The sequence below is a fragment of the Triturus cristatus genome, chromosome 12, assembly GCF_964204655.1.
Source record: "Triturus cristatus chromosome 12, aTriCri1.1, whole genome shotgun sequence".
NCBI lineage: Eukaryota > Metazoa > Chordata > Amphibia > Caudata > Salamandridae > Triturus > Triturus cristatus.
The window spans coordinates 527,188,076-527,207,623 of record NC_140595.1 but is presented as its reverse complement, the minus strand read 5'-3'; the positions used below and the strand labels follow the sequence as shown (position 1 = coordinate 527,207,623).

Genomic DNA, 19,548 nt, shown 5'->3' with positions numbered 1-19,548 from the left:
CAGAATTTGATTATGCATGGACTTGTGCGATTTAAATGGAAATATATGGGTGGACAGGCAAATCCTTCCTAACATCAGAGATGTTAGCAACTATGGCTGGAGGATGTGTCTTTAGTGTACTAGACATATGTGCCTCCTATTACCCGGTCAGTTTGCATGAGAACTCAAGACACTAACCTTGTTTTGGGTTGGATTCAGCTTTTGCTGTGTTCCAGAGAGTAATGAAGAATATTCTTGGGGACATGAAACAAGTGTTGTGTTTTCAAAACAACATACTTATTGTAGGAAAGAGTGTGGGGGAACATAAGATATTTGAAGAGGTGATGGGATGACTGGAGAAACATGTGCTGATGATTAAGGAAGAGCGGTGTCAGGTGAAAAGAAAGGAGATGACTTATTTAGGACATGAGATGATGACTAAAGTTATCAGACCAAAGAGGGGTACAGTAACAGCAATAAACATGCCACCTAAACCTTCCAACAATGATTAATTTAAATCATTCCTTGGCCTTGCTGATTATTGTGCAAAGTATGGGAAGAACTTCACAAAAATGGTGGAGCCCTTAAGGGTAATTATGAAGAAAAAGGCTGAATTTGTATGGCGTGAGGAATGTGACCAGGCTTTTGGGTTGGTCAAAAAGAGCATACTTCAGGTAAAACCTACATCACCAATGATGGTTCAATGTGGGGGTTGGGGCAGTATTGAAGTGGAATGGAGAAGAACATATCATAAGCTTTGCATCTAGAAGATTACAAAGAACAGAGTGTCTATTCTGTGATAGAAAGGGACGCACTGGCTTGCTGTTGCAATCATTTTAGAATTTATATATGGGGTTTGTCTTTTAAAGGTCAGAACTGATCATAAACCCCTAACATATTTATTTAAAGGTAGAAGAGGATTAGAAGATGGTGCTACTCAAGAGAATTTCTAGGTGGGTGTTGTCAGTATTGGACTACAACTTGACGTGGAATATATAAAGGGGGTAAGACCAGGATTGCAGACTACGTGTCAAGAATGCTAGTAAGTGAAGCGGAAAGCATTGATGAGGTGTGGAGTGAAAGTGTGAGCAAGGGAGATGATGAAATGGCTTTGAGTACTGATGAGTGGGTTGCTGCGAGGGAAAAGGACTGATGAAAGAAGTGGAAGGAAAACTTGTGCGAGGATGGGGTGACGAGAAAGTTTTGAATAAAGAGATTAGTGAATTTCTTATAGTAAAAGATGAATTGAGTAGGACTGAATGAAATTGATGAGAAAAAACATTGTACCTCTTAGTGACGTCTGCAGGTGCATCACTGTTATTGTGCATGAGGGACACCCTGGGCGCAATAGGACAAAAAGGAGAGTTAGACAATCATTTTGATGGCCTGGTAAGGACTGAGACCTGGAGGGGGGTTGTGAAGAGTTGTGTGTGCTAACATCGACAAGACTAAGATTGTGATACAAACAGCATTGGAATGTACTAATTTTCCAGAGGGACCATGGAAAAGACTAGCAATTGATTTTATTGGGGCATTGGCAAGGTTGAGGTCAGGAGACAAATATATTTTGGTACTTGTAGACTACCATACAAAAGATTTTGTGGTGAACGCTATGAAACAGAAACACGACTAATGTTATCCAGTTTTTGGTGTATGTCTTTGCTGAGGAAGGTGTACAAAAGAATAGTGTCTGACAACGGGGTGCAGTTTGTGTCCAAGTAAATTACAAGCTATCTTACCAGAATGGGGATTGCTCATGAAAAAGTGGCTCTCTTTAGACCTCAAGCCAATGAGTTAGTGGAGAGGGTTAATCGTCTTGTGATGGAGAATACATATAGCTGCCTCTAGCAAATTCCATTCAGTGGAGGAAAGAGATGAGATTGATGAATATGGGCCCATAGAGCGCATCCTCATTCTGTGACTGGGGTGTCGCCGTTCGTGTCCTTGAAGGAAAGGTAGCCAGGTATGTCCTGTGTGGTTGTGTGAGAAAGAAAGTGTTCAAGTTGATCGTGAAGACTATGGAATATTTCTATAAATGAAAGAATGTAAGAAAACCCTGGGTAAAAACTGGTGATTGGATGGTAATACGGAAGGGTGGAATAGTTCACATGGGTAAAAGCAAGTATTCTTGTCCATGTAAGGTCCAGTAAGTTTGACACAATGTGGAAGTTGAGAGTTGGGCCTTTTTGGAATCTAGGAAATGTATACAAAATTAACAAACCACAAGAAATGTATATGTGAGATGTATGTAGTGTACTAGATCGATACATTTCGAAAAGACAGATTTATGCTGAACTGTTGTTCAGGAGATAGAGTTCGATTTCACAGTGACATCACTTGGAATGTGAGGGAAATGGCAGGTGGGAGAGCATGACAATAAGGCCTGGTGTAGATGCCGATGCATTTAAGGATCTTTAAAAAGGCGGTTGTAACTAGGACTCATCTTTACAAAGAGGCTTGGGAAAAGCTTATTAGACAGCCACCAATCCCAAAGATCTGCACTTGACCTTTAAAATAAGAAACTTCACCATAAAGCCCCCCCCCGCCTTAACTGTAGGATGGGCGGAATTTGCGAAGTCGCGCTACGCAAAGCTCCGCGAAACGGTAAAAAATCTCCGCGAGCACGCAGAGTTCCGTGAACACGCGGAATTGCTTGTTTCGCCCGTTCGCAATGCTTTTTTCCTGTTCGCGAACACTGTTTGCGTGTCCGGGGGGAAATATCTCACTAACGCACATTTCAAAAGCAAGAACAAGCAAACAAATTCCAAGAAGCCGCAGATCGCAGAATTTTTGGCAATTCCGCGTTCTCCGTGGAACACGAAATTACCCAAATCCTGCAAATTTCACGAGCGGAACGGAATTTACTGCCCAGGCCTAATCATTTTCATTCATGACAGTGTCTTTGGCTCTAAAAGGACTCCCTGCTATCACAATACAACCTCAATACAATGCAGGGAGCCTGACTCGCAGCTCTATTTTTAAGTCTGGTATTAGTAAAGATCTTCTGATTTTACTAAAATTCTATGTATAATATACTTAGTTGTTGAGGCTTTCAGCCAGCCCTCTTCACCCATTGGTCTGTTGTTGTGTCATATTTTTCATCCATCCACCCATTATAGCATACATCACAGGGCAGTGAGGCAGCACACTTCAGCCAATTGGCCAACTTCACTGTCAGTGACGTCATTCCTCCCTTTCACAAGAAGCACAACCACACACAAAACAATTCCCTTAAAAGCCGCCAGGGACTACTATGGCAATGTGTTCTTTTTGAGACCAAAAATATGTTTGCTTTTAGCCAACTATTTTTCTGTAGATTATTCAATGCCGGACTGGTTTCTCACCAATATGACCAGCCTGTCACTTTGTGGTCAACGATTCTGAGCTTTATGGCCTGTGCTGGCTGAAGCCTCCAGTTTAGTGAAGGAGAGAGGGCTAGCGGGAGGGTTTGGGAGCTTTCAGTTGTTGTGTGCACTTTCTGTAGAAGACTACATGTAATTGTTTGCCAGGAGTCTGAGTGAGAATGAGACTGGACAGGTGAGTCCAGAACACACAGTTCTGGGAGTGTGGTATTAATACTGACCAAAATTCAAAAATCTCACAGTGCATGAATCATCTTTGCACTATTGTATAAGGCATAGATTATAATGTGCAGACACTTTCTCAACTCGAGGTATAGGGAAGAACAGTGGAGATGAAGGAAGAAGACAGAGGTGTATACCATGAAAGATAGGTGCGAGAAGGAAAAACAGATAAAACTGAGTGTGAGGAAAGAGAGAGAGAGATAATGTGGGAACCAGACAGAGGGTAAATAAAGAATGAGAAGAGTGAAGAGAACTGGGGAAAGCAGAGATTGTAGTCTTAGAAAGGAATATGATGTGAATGAAAAGTGGAACGCAGGTGGAAGGGGAAAAAAAAGGGACCTAGAGAGGCTAGAATAAAAGGGGGGAAGAAAAAAGTGGAAGGGAAAGACAGGAAACTGAAAAGCAATTAGCGAGGGGAGAGTGGAGAGCAAGAAGAAAAATGCCAGTGCGTGAATGAAGAGCAGGAAAGGAGGGAATTGAGAAGGGGATGAAGAAAAGCAGATAGTGAGGGAGAGTAAGTAAGAGTGTATAACTCTGCCTCAATGTATACAGTAATAAAATTTCTAAAGTGGAGGGATGACGGCTGTATCATTCCAGGGACTGCCTTACCTAATATATATATATTTTAGGTCTCGCCTATGCAGCGCGCATGCGCTGAATAGGTAAAAGACCTTTTGGAATCAACTCGCTTTTCGCCCTAAAAACGTGCACGCATTGCATTGCTTTCAATGGCAACGCGTGCACGTTTGGTGATTCCCTTGCGGGAGCGAGCTTTGACACCATATGTTTGTAATTAACTTGCTTTAATTTGCAAACATATGGTGCCCCTGCTCGCTCCTGCAAGGGAAACGCTCGAGAGTTTTTTGTTTTTAACTTTGAAACTGAGCGCGGCGCCGCTTCACGGACACCGCGCTCGGTTTATGGATATATTTTTTAACTTTAGCACGGAACGCAGCGCCCACTTCAAGGACACCACGCTCAGTGTTGAGGTTAAGAAATATATAAAGAAACCGAGTGCGGTGTCCGTGAAGCGGCGCCGCGCTCAGTTTTAAACTTAAGCATTTGCAATGCAATCGGACCGATTAAATTGCAAATGCTTGTTGTTTTAGCCTCTTGACCTACATTTAGGGGCTTGAAGTATTTTGTGCCCCAATAATTTGCTCCGGTGAAAAATGTGTTAGCCTGTGATTCACGAAGACAAAAATGTCCGAAGCTGTTTATTCATAATTAATAGCCGATGTTTTTTTTATTTACTCAAAAGTAGGTTGCCGGTGGAGAAATGCCTTCAGCTGTTTTGGGGATTACCTAATTAACACAAACAGCGGTCGGTGATGTCAGAAGTGTTGCAAAGTGATTTAAACCAAATTCTAAAACGAGTGTTTAAGAAGAAGTAAAACTCATGAGAAGCTAGTTGTAATGGGAAGTAAAGAAACAAGGAAACCTGTTCAGTTTCCCAACACGACCCACAAGGCGCTTAGTAAGGAAGTTATGCAAGAGTACTGGTATGTAAACAGAAATCGGCACTCTGGCGAGCAGTACTTTTCTGTGGAATTTTAGCTCAGTAGCTGTGCATGCTTGAAGTTTGCAAGTTGACAAATAAGTCTTAAACTGCTTTCCCTGTGGATTTTAAAGTCAAGTCCATGACTTTTGCTGATATCTCTGTGAATCAGAAGCAGTGTCCGGCTGCGCCAAGTGCCGAATACAACAGTACTGGGTGGTTACTTCTTGTAGGCGCAGCCCTGTTCGTGTAAGTTGTAGAGTTTATCTCCCTACACTAGGCACAGGAGGGGTAAACCTGTTTCTTAACAAGCTCTTTTAAACAGCCATTGCCCAGGCTTAAGCGCTTTCCTGGTAGCCAAACTGTATTGAGGCATATTATCAAGCAGGGCGTTAAAATTATCGCCGCTTTAGCAGCAGAAAACTGCCGCTAAAGCGGAGATAATGGGCTTGATAATATGCCCTTGAGAATTCCAATAGAAGCCCAGGTTCACACCAGAACCTGGACTTCTATTGGAATTCTCAAGGGCATATTATCAAGCCCATTATCACCGCTTTAGCTGCAGTTTTCTGCCACTAACGCGGCGATAGTTTTAACGCCCTGCTTGATAATATGCCCTGTATTATTTATTATAGCGCTTCATGGTCTTGACATGTGTTTTTATTGACCAGAGACGTCTCCACATCTTCTCAGTAAATCACCATGTCTCATTTTTTTTGTCTCTAGTTATCTTTAATGCTGTATGGATTCATTTTTATTTCTAATGCCATCTCCCCTCCACTTTCACAGAAAAATGCATACAAACCTTTTGAAATATTTCCTGAGTGCCGATGACAGCTCTGCCACCGTCCAAAACAGCGCCGAATACTGCTTGAATGTTGGTGACAATGGTTCTGCAGAGGCAGATCTGTGAGTCCTTAACTGAACAGTTTCTTTTCACGCGATAGTTAATGTTCATTGTCATGAAGATGGCTGTGAGTTAAACAAGTTGCAGGTGACATTGATTGAACCTCATGCATGGCAAAGGCTTACAGCATGGTCAATTCCTGCTATCAGAAGCTTCAGCTCGATGACTTACCACTGAGCTGGGAAGCAGCCCTGGTTAAGAGCACTGTGAGAATGCTCATATGCACTACTCGGCGCTATGGGAAAGTTTCCATTATTGAGAGTGGAGACACCCTCGGAAGTAGCAGGGAGGAGTTGTTAAGGCTCCCAGTTGGTGTGCACATCCCCGCAATTGCTCCGATTGCTGTTCAGGTGGAAAGACATAAATTGCTGTACATTACTGTTGACACAGAAAGTGCACTCATTTTCGTTGTCACGTGTAAAGTGCAAGACATACAAAGAGCAACAATTACTCATAGTTCTGGGCAGCAAAATACGCTTAAAGAACAACTCTGCACAGATCTGCCAGTCGAGGACTATGTAGGCTCCAAATATCACCCACGTTTGCATATTTAAAGAAAATGCTTCCATCAGTAGTGAGGATTGCAGGTACTTCACAGCAGAACGTGTAGACACAGATTGGGGCAGCCAAGTTGTTAACTGTAAACAGATATACACTTTGAGAGCTATCGCCTATATAGGTCATGCCTCTTTACACTGCAAAGCAAGCGTTTCAGTGCATTCATTGCACCCCAGGCCACATCTTTGGAATAATGCTTCCTGCTATGCAGAACGTGCAGTATTAAGATCAGAAAAGCAGCAATCAACTCTAAAAAGAACCATAAAGACACAAACAGCTACACTTCAAAAGGGCAACACCACCTGCCCCAATTCACAGAGGGTGAGAAAAGAATACACTCAACTGGCATCAAATGTTTGAACACAGCAAATCTCAGAAACAACTAAAGGAAAGGAGTCTATGATTGAACCGTCCACCTAAACCAGTCTGAAACTTGCAAACTTCCAGCCAAAATGCAAGAAATAGGCCCCAAAGCTGAAACAAGCATTGGCATATCCAATAGATCTCGCCTTGGGACCTTATAAGTGTTTAGCCATGCAACAGTTGATGTTGTTGCACCAAGGATATTGTGTTGGATAACTAAACACGTATAAGGTCCCAAAGGCGACACCTATTGGCTATGCCAGTGCTGGTTTTTCATTCTTTCATCGTTCTAGGGTTTTCTGCTATCAAATTTAGATTTTGTGGCATCACAATAGACATCCATGATAAAAGATAGTTAAGTTTCAGCCCTACCATCAGGATTATGTTTTAGTAGAAATTCACATTCCGACATTTCAAACAGTCACATAACATGATCAGGCTTCGAGACACAAATTCACACTGCCACCTCTTTTGAAATGAAGTGCCACATTCAACCACTTTCAGATAGGCTCCCACAAACACACTTTTACATTAATAAAAGCATGAAATTCAACAGAACCTGCCCTGCTGGTTTTCAGAGGCGAGCTCATACACATCGCTCAACAAAGGCGGGCGAGCCAATGATGGCTTGAGGCGAAACCCTCTTAGAACCTCGAAACGAGCCAAGCTTTCACAGGAGGACGTGTGGTCTGGTGGCTACAGGTCCCAACCCTGGCACACAGGGAACCAGCAGTAGCGTAGCCGGTGTGTCATGGGCCCTAGTGCAAGGAAGGAAGTGCCATCCATGGCTGCTGTTTAAATTGCGAAATACAGAAATAATCATCACTCAAAATAAACATGTTCAAATTCTCACTGCATCAGAATATTCAAACTGCAGACGCATACAAGTTCAGTCATTCACAACACTTACCACATCAGAACACTTCACAACTTCAAACCCCCAGAGCATCAGAATACTATACTGTATCACAAGGATCACAATCAATGGAGACCTACAACATCAGGACACTCACAGCACTCAAAAGTTGGAAAAGGTGGAAGCTTACATCACTACTTCGGAGGTGAAACATGTTCATCATGGTCAGTGTGACTGCTCTCCCCGCGCAGCTCCACCACTAAGTGCTGCTCCCGGAGCTCTGTTGCAGGGTGTTCGAGACCCTCCTCCACCTGCAGGCTCCTGCCTGTGCTTCATTCCTGGTGGTCCAGGGGGAGAGCACTCTGCCCCTTGTCCTCTTTCCTTCATTCTACCCTTTTGTCACTTTTCTCCTTTTCACTTCTCAATCTTTCCTTAGTTTTCCCCCACCGCTGCTGCCCCCACGGCCTGGCCCTTCCCCCCTCCAGTGTGTCCTTCTCACTCCCACCTGACCCACCCTCACCTCAATCCTTACTTAATGGCGGCTGCGTGCAGCGGGTGCACCACTGGCTCTCCAGAAACAAACCCTTCCGAGACCATCTGCAACCTGACCGCAACCAGCCTTAGGGACCCTGGTCCTCTGACCCGCCTAAACTACAACTCCAGCACCCACCGCGATCTCAATCCGAGATGCAACAACTGCCAGCTTTCAACGTCGACCAACACCCATGGTCCTCTCTCCTGTCTACACTGCCGCCACACCTTCACCCACCTTCATACTCCAGCAGCATCTCCCAGCCTACCGGACATCACCACTCAAATTCATCCTTCTCAACGTGCGTTCCATACACAAGCATGCCATAGAAATCAAAGACGTACTCAACACCTACCTGTCTGAGGTCGCCTTCCTTACGGAAACCTGGACCAATGCCAACTCTTCACCCGACATCCCCACCGGCATTCCAGACGGATAAAAGATTTTGCACAAGGACTGCCCCATCCGTCCAGGGGGAGGCATCGCCGTCGTTCACAAAAGCACCCCCCCCCCCCCATATGACCACCCTCCCGGATGACACGACTACCATCATGGAGCACCTCCACTTCCAGATCCAGACCAGCCCTAAAACGGAACCCTCATCTATAGGCCGCATGGCCCATGCTCCCTTTACCAATACCATCACTGACCTCATTTGCCCCACACCCTCGCATCCACAGACTACCTGCTACTCGGAAACCTAAACTTCCATCTGGATAACCACGACGACTCAAACACCGCCTTCCTCCTAGAGAACCTCGCCAACACAGGACTGAAACAGCTAGTCACTGCCCCCATGCACACAGCGGGACACACGCTCGACCCAGTCTTCACCGGAGGAAACATCGTCTCCTACAGCCACACCACGGATCTCCTCTGGACAGGATCACCAATACATTCACTTTTTATTAAAAAACTCACCGTATACAAGCACGCCCACCGCCTCCCCCGCAGAAGCTGGAACAAAGTCACCTAAGACTAGCTCACCTCCGCCCTCGTCAGCACTCCACTGCCGACTACATCAGACGTAAACACTGCAGCATGCAACCTCCACTGCTGAATCAGGAACTGCACCGACACATTTGCCCCCCTCAAGAAAGCCACACCAAGAAAGCAAGCTGGTTCATTCCTGCACTCCAAGAATCAGACACTCCTGTAGGCGACTCAAAGAGACATGGAGGAACAAGACGACCCTGGAAACACGCACGGTCTACAAAGCAGCCACCACTGCACACCATCAACTCATCAAATACACAAAGAAGAAATCTCTCCAAGACAGAATCCGCACCAATGCACACAACACCAAAAAGCCATTCTCCATCATCAAGGAATTAGCCAAACCCTGCAGCGAAACATCAGACGTCCCACCTTTCCAAGAACTCTGCAACAGACTCTGCACCTTCTTCCACCACAAGATTAAGATGATTTACGACAACTTCAACAACCAAGACCACCTCACCACTCCAGCTCCCCCTCATGTGACACCACCCAACAGACTGTTCAAATGGATCCCACTCACGACAGAAAACACCTTGAAGACCATGAAAATCATCCACTCCGGAGCATCCTCAGACCCCTGCCCTCACCACATCTTCCACAGAGCCACCTCTGCCATCGCACCCGGACGTCAGACTAGCAATTGCTCCTCCGAGACCGCCACCTTCCCAAAGAGCTGGAAACACACCAAAGTCAACCCCCTCCTGAATAAACCCTCTGCAGACACGACGGACCTCAAGAACTTCAGGTCCATCTCCCTGCTTCCATTCGCAGACAAGGTCATTGAAAAGGCCATCAACACCCAGCTAGCAATCTTCGTCAAAGCTACCAACATCCTGGATATCTCCCACTCCAGATTTCGAAGCAACCGCAGCTCTCTCCTCGACCAGGGCGAAACGGCAGCCTTCATCCTCCTCGACCTCTCGGCTGCATTCAAAACCGTCTCCCACCCCACCCTAGCAACCAGACTTCACAACGCCGGCATCTGTGGCAAGGCCCTCGACTGGATATACTACTTCCTTATTGGCAGAACTCAGAGGGTCAGAGACCCTCGCTACCTCTCGGAACCGACAGACTAACTGCGGAGTGCCCCAGGGCTCCTCCCTCAGCCCCACCCTCTTCAACACCTACATGGCTCCCATCGCAACCATCGTCAGGAACCACGGGCACAACATAGTCTCTTACGCCAACAACACCCAGCTGATTCTCCCCCTCAACAACATCACCAAACAACTTCCAAGAGGGGATGAAAGTTGTTGCCACTTGGATGAAGAAAAGCTGCCTGAAACTCAACTCAGAAAAGACAGAAGTCCTCATGCTTGGCTCTATCACCTCTGCATGGAACGACTCCTGGTGGCCCCCCGCCCTCAGAAATACCCCTACCCAGATGGAACACGCACAAATCCTCGGCATCATACTAGACTCATCGCTCACAATGAACCGCCTGATCAATGCTATATCCTCGACCAGCTTCAATACCTTCTGCATGCTTTGAAAGACTTTCAGATGGATCCCAACTGAATCCAGAAAAACTGTCATGCACGCACTCAGCAGCAGACTGGACTACGGCAACACTCTACACCAGAATCAGCAAGAAACTCCTTTGCAAACCCCAGACTGTCCGGAACTCTGCAGCCAGACAGATCCTCAACATCCCCCGTCGCAGTCACATCACCCAACACCTCTGCGATCTCCACTGGCTTCCAGTCAAAAGAAGAATAACCGTCAAACTCCTCACCCACGCATTAACGGCCCTTAACAACACCGGACCAGCATACCTGAACAGCCACTTCTCCTTCCACACACTCAAAAGACACCTCGGATCAGCCCAGCTCTCTCTGGCCACTGTCCCACGTATCAACAATACCAGCATGAGAGGAAAGTCCTTCTCCTACCTCGTAGCAAAAGCCTGGAACACCCTCCACCTCCGGCAGTCTCCCACACTGCCCCAGTTCAGAAGGACCTCAAGACCTGGCTCTTTGGATGACACCAGCACTCAACGGAGCTACCCTCCCCCCCACCCCAGCGCCTTGAGACCCTCATGGTGAGTAGTTGCGCTTTACCAACCCTGACTGATTGATCCTTAATCTCTAATGCTCTAGATCCAGCGACTTTCACAGACTGTAAATTCAAACATCATAGCGTTTAAATGCACACTAGTTTGAGGTATGAACCATACACAAGAAAATATACTCCGAAACAAACACATGCACTCTGATGGATATACACAGAGTACCGGCGGCAAGAAACTCTAAAAATGTATTTCTTCTTAAGTATGCACCAAGACGCACAAACAAACGTCTGTGCCTTCATATGTACAAACCTTTTTGTAAACATACAGCCTCTTGCACACAAACATGATCTCCATACTGTAAGAGCTGCCCAGTATCACACTAGCATGCATACAACATTTTACACTTCTGTATTGTACAGACAACTCCACAGTCTTTACTAGTGCTCATATAAAGTTGCACTCTATTCTAGCATGCACATAAAACCGCTGTGCATAAAGTCCAGAATGAATATATGTTATTTGGTCTGGTCAGAATCCCTTACATAAACAAGTTCACCTACACACGTGCCCGCACATGTATAGAACATGCACTTGTACCGACAGCCATTTCTGTATTTAGCACATTTCACGCCAGCAAGTAATTAGCAAGCAAGCGCCTTGAGTGGACTAGCCAGATCTCGACCTTGTAACTTACAGATTGCGTCCAGGTACCAGCAGTAAGCCTCTGCTACTTAAAAAAAGTCCTATATTAACCAGAGCCCAGGTCGGTTTTTCACACCTACCACTACCTTTTGTACTGCCCTAAATTCACTGCGGTCTGCTGTGGTGCGAGGTGTACTCACACACATTTCAGTGCCATCTAAGAATGAAATCAATAGTGTTAAGTAGAAGGGCAAATTGATGTGGAACGCAGATCTGCTCAGAACTAGTTTGCTTCGCTCTTTCCCTTCCTCTGCAGATAAACGGTCCAAACACATCACCAGAACTAGCTCTCCTTTTCTCAAACCTCTGACTAAAACGCCACTTTATGTTGCCTTTTATAAATACTCCGTTTCCCTGTCCATTCTGAAAGTAAATGTTAATTGTACCGGTCTCAGACATCGCACATCCGCGGGAGCACCTGGAACATCACCCACCTCTGCTTCAAGCCACTAAACCACTTTAAAACTTTAAAGAAAATACATGTTAAGAAAGAGAAATGCGCAAGGAATTTTACCCCTCAAAAATTAGTTACACTATACGCCAGCGGCTACTAATTGCCCCATCGAGAAATTAGAACTGTAACACAGCACTAAATTTTTACAAAAATACAGTTTATGCCATTAAGCGTCGCATTTCATTTTCGGCCGTGCTTGTTTGTGTTCCATGTGCTTGAAAAACGTCTCCTTTAATCTGACAGCAGATGCCAAAACAGCTCCACTCAAAAGAGAAAAAAATTACCTGACTCGTCCTGTTGGCAGAGATGAGAACCCGATTTTATCTGATCTCCAAGTGCTTAGCCTAAGAAATAATTTCCCAACCACGGACGTAAGGGTTATCTGCTTGCAGAAAACGAAAAGTACGAAAAACGCCTAACTCACACTTTAAAAGAACACACCGGCTCTCCACCATCTCACTCTACCAGTGTGCACCCAAAGAAACAGAGGCTTCGCTGATGACGCAAGTTCCTCCGCCACCGGAAGTGCGTGCTGTAATGCTTGCGGATCAGCACTCGTTTTGTAGTCCAATTGATTGCAAGAAAAGCGAAAACAAAGGCATCCAGGGTAAAGGAAATGTTAATGGGTAAAGATCTAGCAACGGAATGTCTGATTGGTGCAGCAAATTAGATGTTTGCCTGGAAGCACAGTCATTGGACAGGCTTTCTATCCCACCACACATTGCATTCTGTGGCATGTAGTTATATATTTATTTACTCTCAACATAATAATCCACGAGGGGGAAACATAAGTACAGTGTAGAGTAAAACAGTTGCTGACGTGCCTATTAGTGTCTCCATTCTGTCCGTAAATTACACGGACTATCTAATTTCAGCTTGATGCCCCGTTGTCCGTTATTGGTCTGATATCTGACAGCATTTGTCGAAATTTCGACACTGTTTACTTTTTACAGCCTTCTGGTTCATTATGCATCTGGCAGCAACGTGATGCAAGTATCACAACTGGCTTTCAGTGCAGCGTCAAGGGTTATTAAGCACTGAATGCAGTAGACAGATATTTTAATAGTACATTGTAGGGCATCTGAAAAGTTCTAGGTTGCTGCTTGTGCTGCTTTTTTTGTCTGGCTTTTATTTTGGTTTTGCAATTTTTTTCTACTATTTTCCTGTCAATAACATGACACTACGGTTTTTACTTCCAAAGCAGATTTTTATTAAAATTGAGCACCTTGTTGTTTCAATTATTATTTTTGAGGTAGATAGATGTTGGATTGACGGATAGATAGATGGGTAGGTGGATGAATTGATGAATGGATGGAGGGTTTAGGCATGAATGGAGAATGTATAAATGGGAGGATGGCTGAATAGATGGTTGCATTGGTTGGGAGGATGAATGGATCAATGGATGGATCTTGATTAATGGATGGGTTGATAGATAAATGTATGAACACGTGTGCCTGCATGGATTAATGGAAGGCTGGGCAGATCGATGGATGGGACAGGTGATCTGAATAAATATGGGTAAGTGGAAGAATCTTTGTGGGTGGATCGATGGACGGATGGGTAACTCTTTGTTGTAAAGATGGAAAAATGTAAGAATGGATAGATGAGTGCTTGGATGATAGATCAGGATGGTTGGACCTTGGTGAGTGGATGGATGGATCCCGCTGGGTGCAGGGATGGATAGAGAGATGAATGGACAATGTGTGTTTGGATGGATTGATGGATGGGTGCTTGGATGGATGAATGTGTAAACGGATGGATCTTGGTTAGTTGATAGTTGGTTGGACAGATGGGTGAATGGATGGATCTTAAGTGCATGGATGGATATATTGGAGGGCGGATGAATGGGTGCTTGAATAGATAGATCTAGGTGAGAGGATGCATCTCTTGGTAGGTAGGGATGTATGGATCTTGCTGGGTACACAGATGGATGGATCAATGAATAGATGGAAGATGGATGGATGGACCAATAGTTAGATGGTTGCATCTTGTGGTACATGGCAGAATGATGAATAGATCTTGGTGAGTCGATAGATGGATCTTGCTGGGTGCATAGATGGATTGATAGATGGACGATGTGTGCTTGGATGGATTGATGGATGGATGAATCTGTGTAAATAGATGGATCTTGGTGGGTGAGTAGCTGAATGGACAGAGATTGGTGGATAGATGGATCTTAGTGGATGCATGGATGGATATACAGAAGCATGGATGGATGGATATACAGAAGGATGGATGCTTGGATGGATAAATAGATCTGGGCGGATGAATGGATATAAGTAGATGGGTGGATCTTGGTAGGTGCATGGGCAGATAGATGAATGAGGACAAACTCTGGATGTAAACTGTCCACTGGTGAACAATATATTATTAGCCTTTCTGTAAACCTTGGTTTCACATGAGCTGCAGCTTGCTGTATCAGATGCAGGTTGAAGGCTTCTGGCTTGGACTTTTGATATAAAGAAGCTGCTGATACCTGTAGGAAGGTCTGTGCGCGACACCAGAGGTAGTTTAAAATCCTTGGAGGTCTTTATTCAGGGCACACAACCGTTCTCTTCAGATTTCTCATGATAAAATCCAAGTGAGCTTCTGACAGTGGCAAGATAAAACTAGAATGCTGCCATGTGGTTAAAGCGTTAAATGACTTGTTCGCCGAAAGTGATACAACAATATTAGGCCACTTCTCTTCCCTATAAAATGCTCTTGTACCTAGCTCTGCAATATTTCAGCTGCATTCAATAGAAAGGTAGACCCTGTTGACATATTATGGTCAGAAAATATTTTATAAAAAGCTCAAAATAGCAAGGGAGTAGTGAACAGCTTCCATAGATTAAATAATGCTAAAAAAAAAACAGGTCCAGCTTTAGAGTTACATTCTGGGTGCCAGTGAATCTCTTGATTGCCTTCCTCAGGTAGGGTGTTCACAAGTTCCATAATTAAGGTTCAAAACCAATGGCAGTAGTTGTCCTTCAAACTGCACCGGTCAATATCCCTAAGTTCTTGCATCCTCCTAGGGATTTAACCGCCTGCAAAACTCAACAATAAATCCAAACTCTTTTTTTAGTAGGAGGGCAATATACTATTAGTTCATCATATATCTTATTGTTCGCATATAGCTGTAATCACTTTAGATCCAAAGTTCCTAAACAAAGCATTTCCTTCTGTTGGGAATTATTCTCAAAGCGTTGACATTTTTTCAATTTTTTTCTTTATTATAAGCCAATTTTCAACCAATTTTGGCAGGCCCATCCAATGCGTTTCATCCCTTATAGGGACTTCATCAGGGCAGTAAAAGGACTATCTTACTGGGCAAAGCAAGCTCCTTCTGCCTGCTCGAATCAATGGTTGAAAATGTAAAACTGTCTCAAAACCAATTCTATGGCAGTCCACGGAGGCTCCGATTATGCTTCTCTAACTTTACTGACATACACAGCAGCCAATAAAACAACTTTAAACTGGCATGACCCGGAAGGACAACCCCTTCCTGTGTGTGCACCAATCGTAACACAGTCCATAACAATAAGAGTGTCCGACAAAGCCATAACTTCCTCTTTCTTTGCTGCTGCAGCAGCAGATAAGTGCCTTTCCATTATTTTTTATAAGTAATTGGTAAAGATTGTGGGGAGGTTATATTGGTAATAGCGATTGTATTAGCGATTGTTTTGCTGACAGTTCAATGAGATTACATTGTTGTACTGCTTTCCGCGATGTTTTTATGCCTCGGTCCCTCAGGGGAATGCGTGTAGTGGCGGCGCGCGCTCGGGTGTTGGTTACGGTATGCGTGTGTCGCTAGGGGGCGGTGGAGCAGGAGGAGGCAGACACGAGTCTCTCGTGCACAGAGAGCGGTCGCGTCGTTGCCCCGGACACTGTGCGTGTGCGCGAGGAGCCGTTTTTCTCATGTTACAAGTGAACGGCCCTTCGCGCACAACGCTCAGACAGACTGCATCAATCTCTGGCCTCAAAATTAACGCTTACCGGAGCGTGTTTCCGGATTAGAGCTAGTCTCTAGGGGAGTTAATAAGGGGTTGCTCCTTCCACCTTGAGAACAGTTTCTTTTTTCAGGACTTTTAAAGTAATTGTCAAGATTCGCACTCGGTAAGGCGCTGAGTGCCTTGTCTTTCGACCCCCGGGATGAACACAAAACCACCTATCCCGAACACGGACTACGATTCCCAGATCCCCCGGCTGTCCCCGCTCCACGTGATTGGTCACGCGGACGATATGCATATAAGCCTGACACACCCTCAAGAGGGCGCCGAATATTCCCGGATGTATCCCGTTTGTGTTGGTACGTGTAGTCGTACTCTTCGGCGAGAAACTACGTCCCCTGACTACCTGAGTCTCTCAGCCCCGGCTTTCCCTAAGCCACACCCGTCCAGAGCCCAGTGAAGAATCAACAGCTGTTCCGGCTTCGCTGTCGCGCTCCTCCGCTCCCGGCTCCTCCGCGAGTAGAGAGTAGCAGCGCGACGCGTTCATCTCCGCCCACGGATTTCCGGGCTTCTCCTCCTGCGTTCGCGCCCCTCCGCTCCCGGGTCCACCGCGAGTAGAGAGTGCAGCGCGACGCGTTCAACTACGCCCTCGGATTTCCGGGCGGCTCCTTCAGTGGTCACGCTCCTCCGCTCCCGGCTCCACCGCGAGCAGTGAGTAGCAGCGCGACGTGACTACCATCGCCCACGGATTTCCGGGCTACACTTCTTGGGGTTTCGCTCCTCTGCTCCTGGCTCCACCTTGGAGCATCGAGTAGCAGCGTACCCGCTCCGCCCAAGGATTTCCGGGCCTCCGCTATCCCGGGGTATCACGCTCCTCGGCTCGAGGTACGATGGAGCCTTGAGTAGCAGCGCCAACGTGATACCCGACCGGGACCACCTCGTACTAGAGGCGAAAACACCCAGTGGGAACGCCACAGTTCCGTGAGGCAACGGTTCTGGGTGACTTCCTACGAACCTCTCAGAACTTACGCTGAGTATACTACTCCCAAGCATTCCCCCATTGGGGTTGCACCCCTAGGCGGTACATTTCCGGACTCCCCGTGAGGAGGTACCTAGCAAGGCGCATCGCCCTTCATTTCCACCTCCGATCTTCCGTCACTGCAGATAGGAGTGTAGATTCCATTCGCAATTCCCAACAACAAGGCGGGAGGAGACGTCAGGTAAGCAAGCTACCCACATATGGGAACCAGGGGGATTGGTAGAGCAGGCCATCGCTCATAGTGTGTTTGTCTCATTTCAGATCTCCCTCCCAGCCGTTCCTATCCTCCCTTCCCTCGCTCACCTGCCTCCTCCGTCCGAGTGCGTTACACATCCTCCGGACTAGGGGCAGATGGGAGGTGGACCCTTTTGAGCATCAGCGTCATCCTGAGGAGAGGAAATCAGCGGGAACACGACAGTAATTTCTATCTCTGTGCATTAGTTGTCATAAGTTCTGAGAGACCCCTGGGCTGCTCCCCCCCTTGAGAATCTCCTCCAGACCTCTCTGCTTAACAGCAATGGCGTACTACGCCGAAGAGGATAATCAGTGGGTAGAATATGAGCAATATGAAGAGTATCAGGAGCCTGAACAGGATCAATTGGAGGAGAACCTGGTGGAAGCCCTGGATACCCACGTCCAGGGTTCTGTTAATAAAGCTTTAACTAAGGCACTGAAGCCATTTACTAAACCTCTTCATAATTATGGTAAGAGGAAGATGAAATCTCGTCACTCTGGCGCAGGAAGCTCGCAGTCTTCGGCCCAGGTTTTGGCGCGCATGGCACGATGTCATGATGGATCATGGCTCCATGGCTTCATATACTTCTGACGAGTCTTTACCGCCCACATCAGCTACCTCTGACTCGGAGGTGGAGTCGGTGAAGCCAAAAAAGAAGGCGAAAAAGTCCAAACATACGGCTTATAAGCCAGATGACAGTCAGGCGCCCAAGAATCTTTTATTTGACCCCCAGAGCTTGATACACCCTAGGTCCACGGAGTGGGTGCCTTGCCCAGTGGTGGCGCACTATGTGGCTTACAATCTGCGGCAGGGTTTTGAGAAAGAGGTGCGAGCCACCTTACGGTCGGAATGCCCGAGACCCTCGTTGACGGGCAAGGTGGCGGATACACCAGAGTTAGACCCGAACATGGCCACTTTCATGCGAAAGTTCGCGAAAGACCCTAAAAAGGGTTTGGATAGAGCCTGGCGGGGGGTGTCAGGACAAACTGCTAGATGTTTCTGGTCCCCTTACTAAAATTCTGGATGCGGCTGTCAACGCCAAGAACCAAAATATTCCGTTGGACACATCGGATGTCATGGAGTGGGCTCAGCGGGCCTTGTGCTTTTTGGGCAATGCCAATGTGGCTCTTTCTACGGAGAGGAGACGTTCATTCTTAATGTGGATTGACTCCCAGTTGGCGGAGATGGCTACAACCGAACCAGGTTCCCTTGCCAACGGCATGTTGTTCGGGGAAAAATTCGTAAAAGAAATGGGGAAATACGTGGCAACGTTTTCTGCTCTAGATAAAGCTCAGGCAAACATCAAAAAGGTTTTCCACACTGGTGTTTTTGATAGGGCCGGCTGCTCACGAGGTCGAGGGTTCGGCCGAGGTTATGATCAGAACTCCCGAGGAGCAGAGCAGCGGGGCAGAGGTGGCCAGAAGCCTCAGTTTTACCCCTCCCGCAATCGGGGAGGACGGGGTAGAGACCACAGAGGAGTCTACAGAGGGCAGCAAAATTCAGCCGGAGATGGCTCCTATTCACGTAAAGATTTTAAGCACCACAGAATGCATGGTGGGAGGTCGTATTGCATTATTTCTTCACAGGTGGCAAGAGCTCACGTCCGACCCTTGGGTTTTACAAACAGTGCAGGGTTTTCAAATAGAGTTCTATACCTCTCCGAGACAGAGTCGGGTGCCCGGATCCCTACATTTTTCCCTACTCGAGCAGAGTTTCATAGACAAGGAAGTGGAGGCGTTGCTCCAAAAAGGCGCAATTGTGAGGTCTGCCCCCCCACGCGCGGGGCTTTGTAAGCTCTATTTTCTTGGTTCCAAAGAAGGACAAGGGGTTCCGCTTGGTGTTGAATCTCAGAGAGTTCAACGCATGGGTGGTGTATCGCCACTTCAAAATGGAGGGCATTCA

General features: G+C 46.3%; 1 protein-coding gene across 6 annotated transcripts in view; it reads right to left on the bottom strand.

The window, feature by feature from the left end:
* The window catches only part of LOC146776191 (geranylgeranyl pyrophosphate synthase), a 306,512-nt gene that overhangs the window by 61,812 nt on the left and 225,152 nt on the right, over positions 1–19,548 (bottom strand). Inside the window, exon 1 of one of the 6 annotated variants that reach the window (XM_085639865.1) lies at positions 12,868–13,002. The exons of 3 other annotated variants lie outside the window; for them this stretch is intronic. The gene's annotated coding sequence lies outside the window, so the exon portion shown is untranslated. Of the gene's footprint in view, positions 1–7,935; positions 8,142–12,727; positions 13,003–19,548 lie in introns of those variants that run through there. 2 more of the 6 variants (XM_085639864.1, XM_085639869.1) reach the window with 2 other exon arrangements.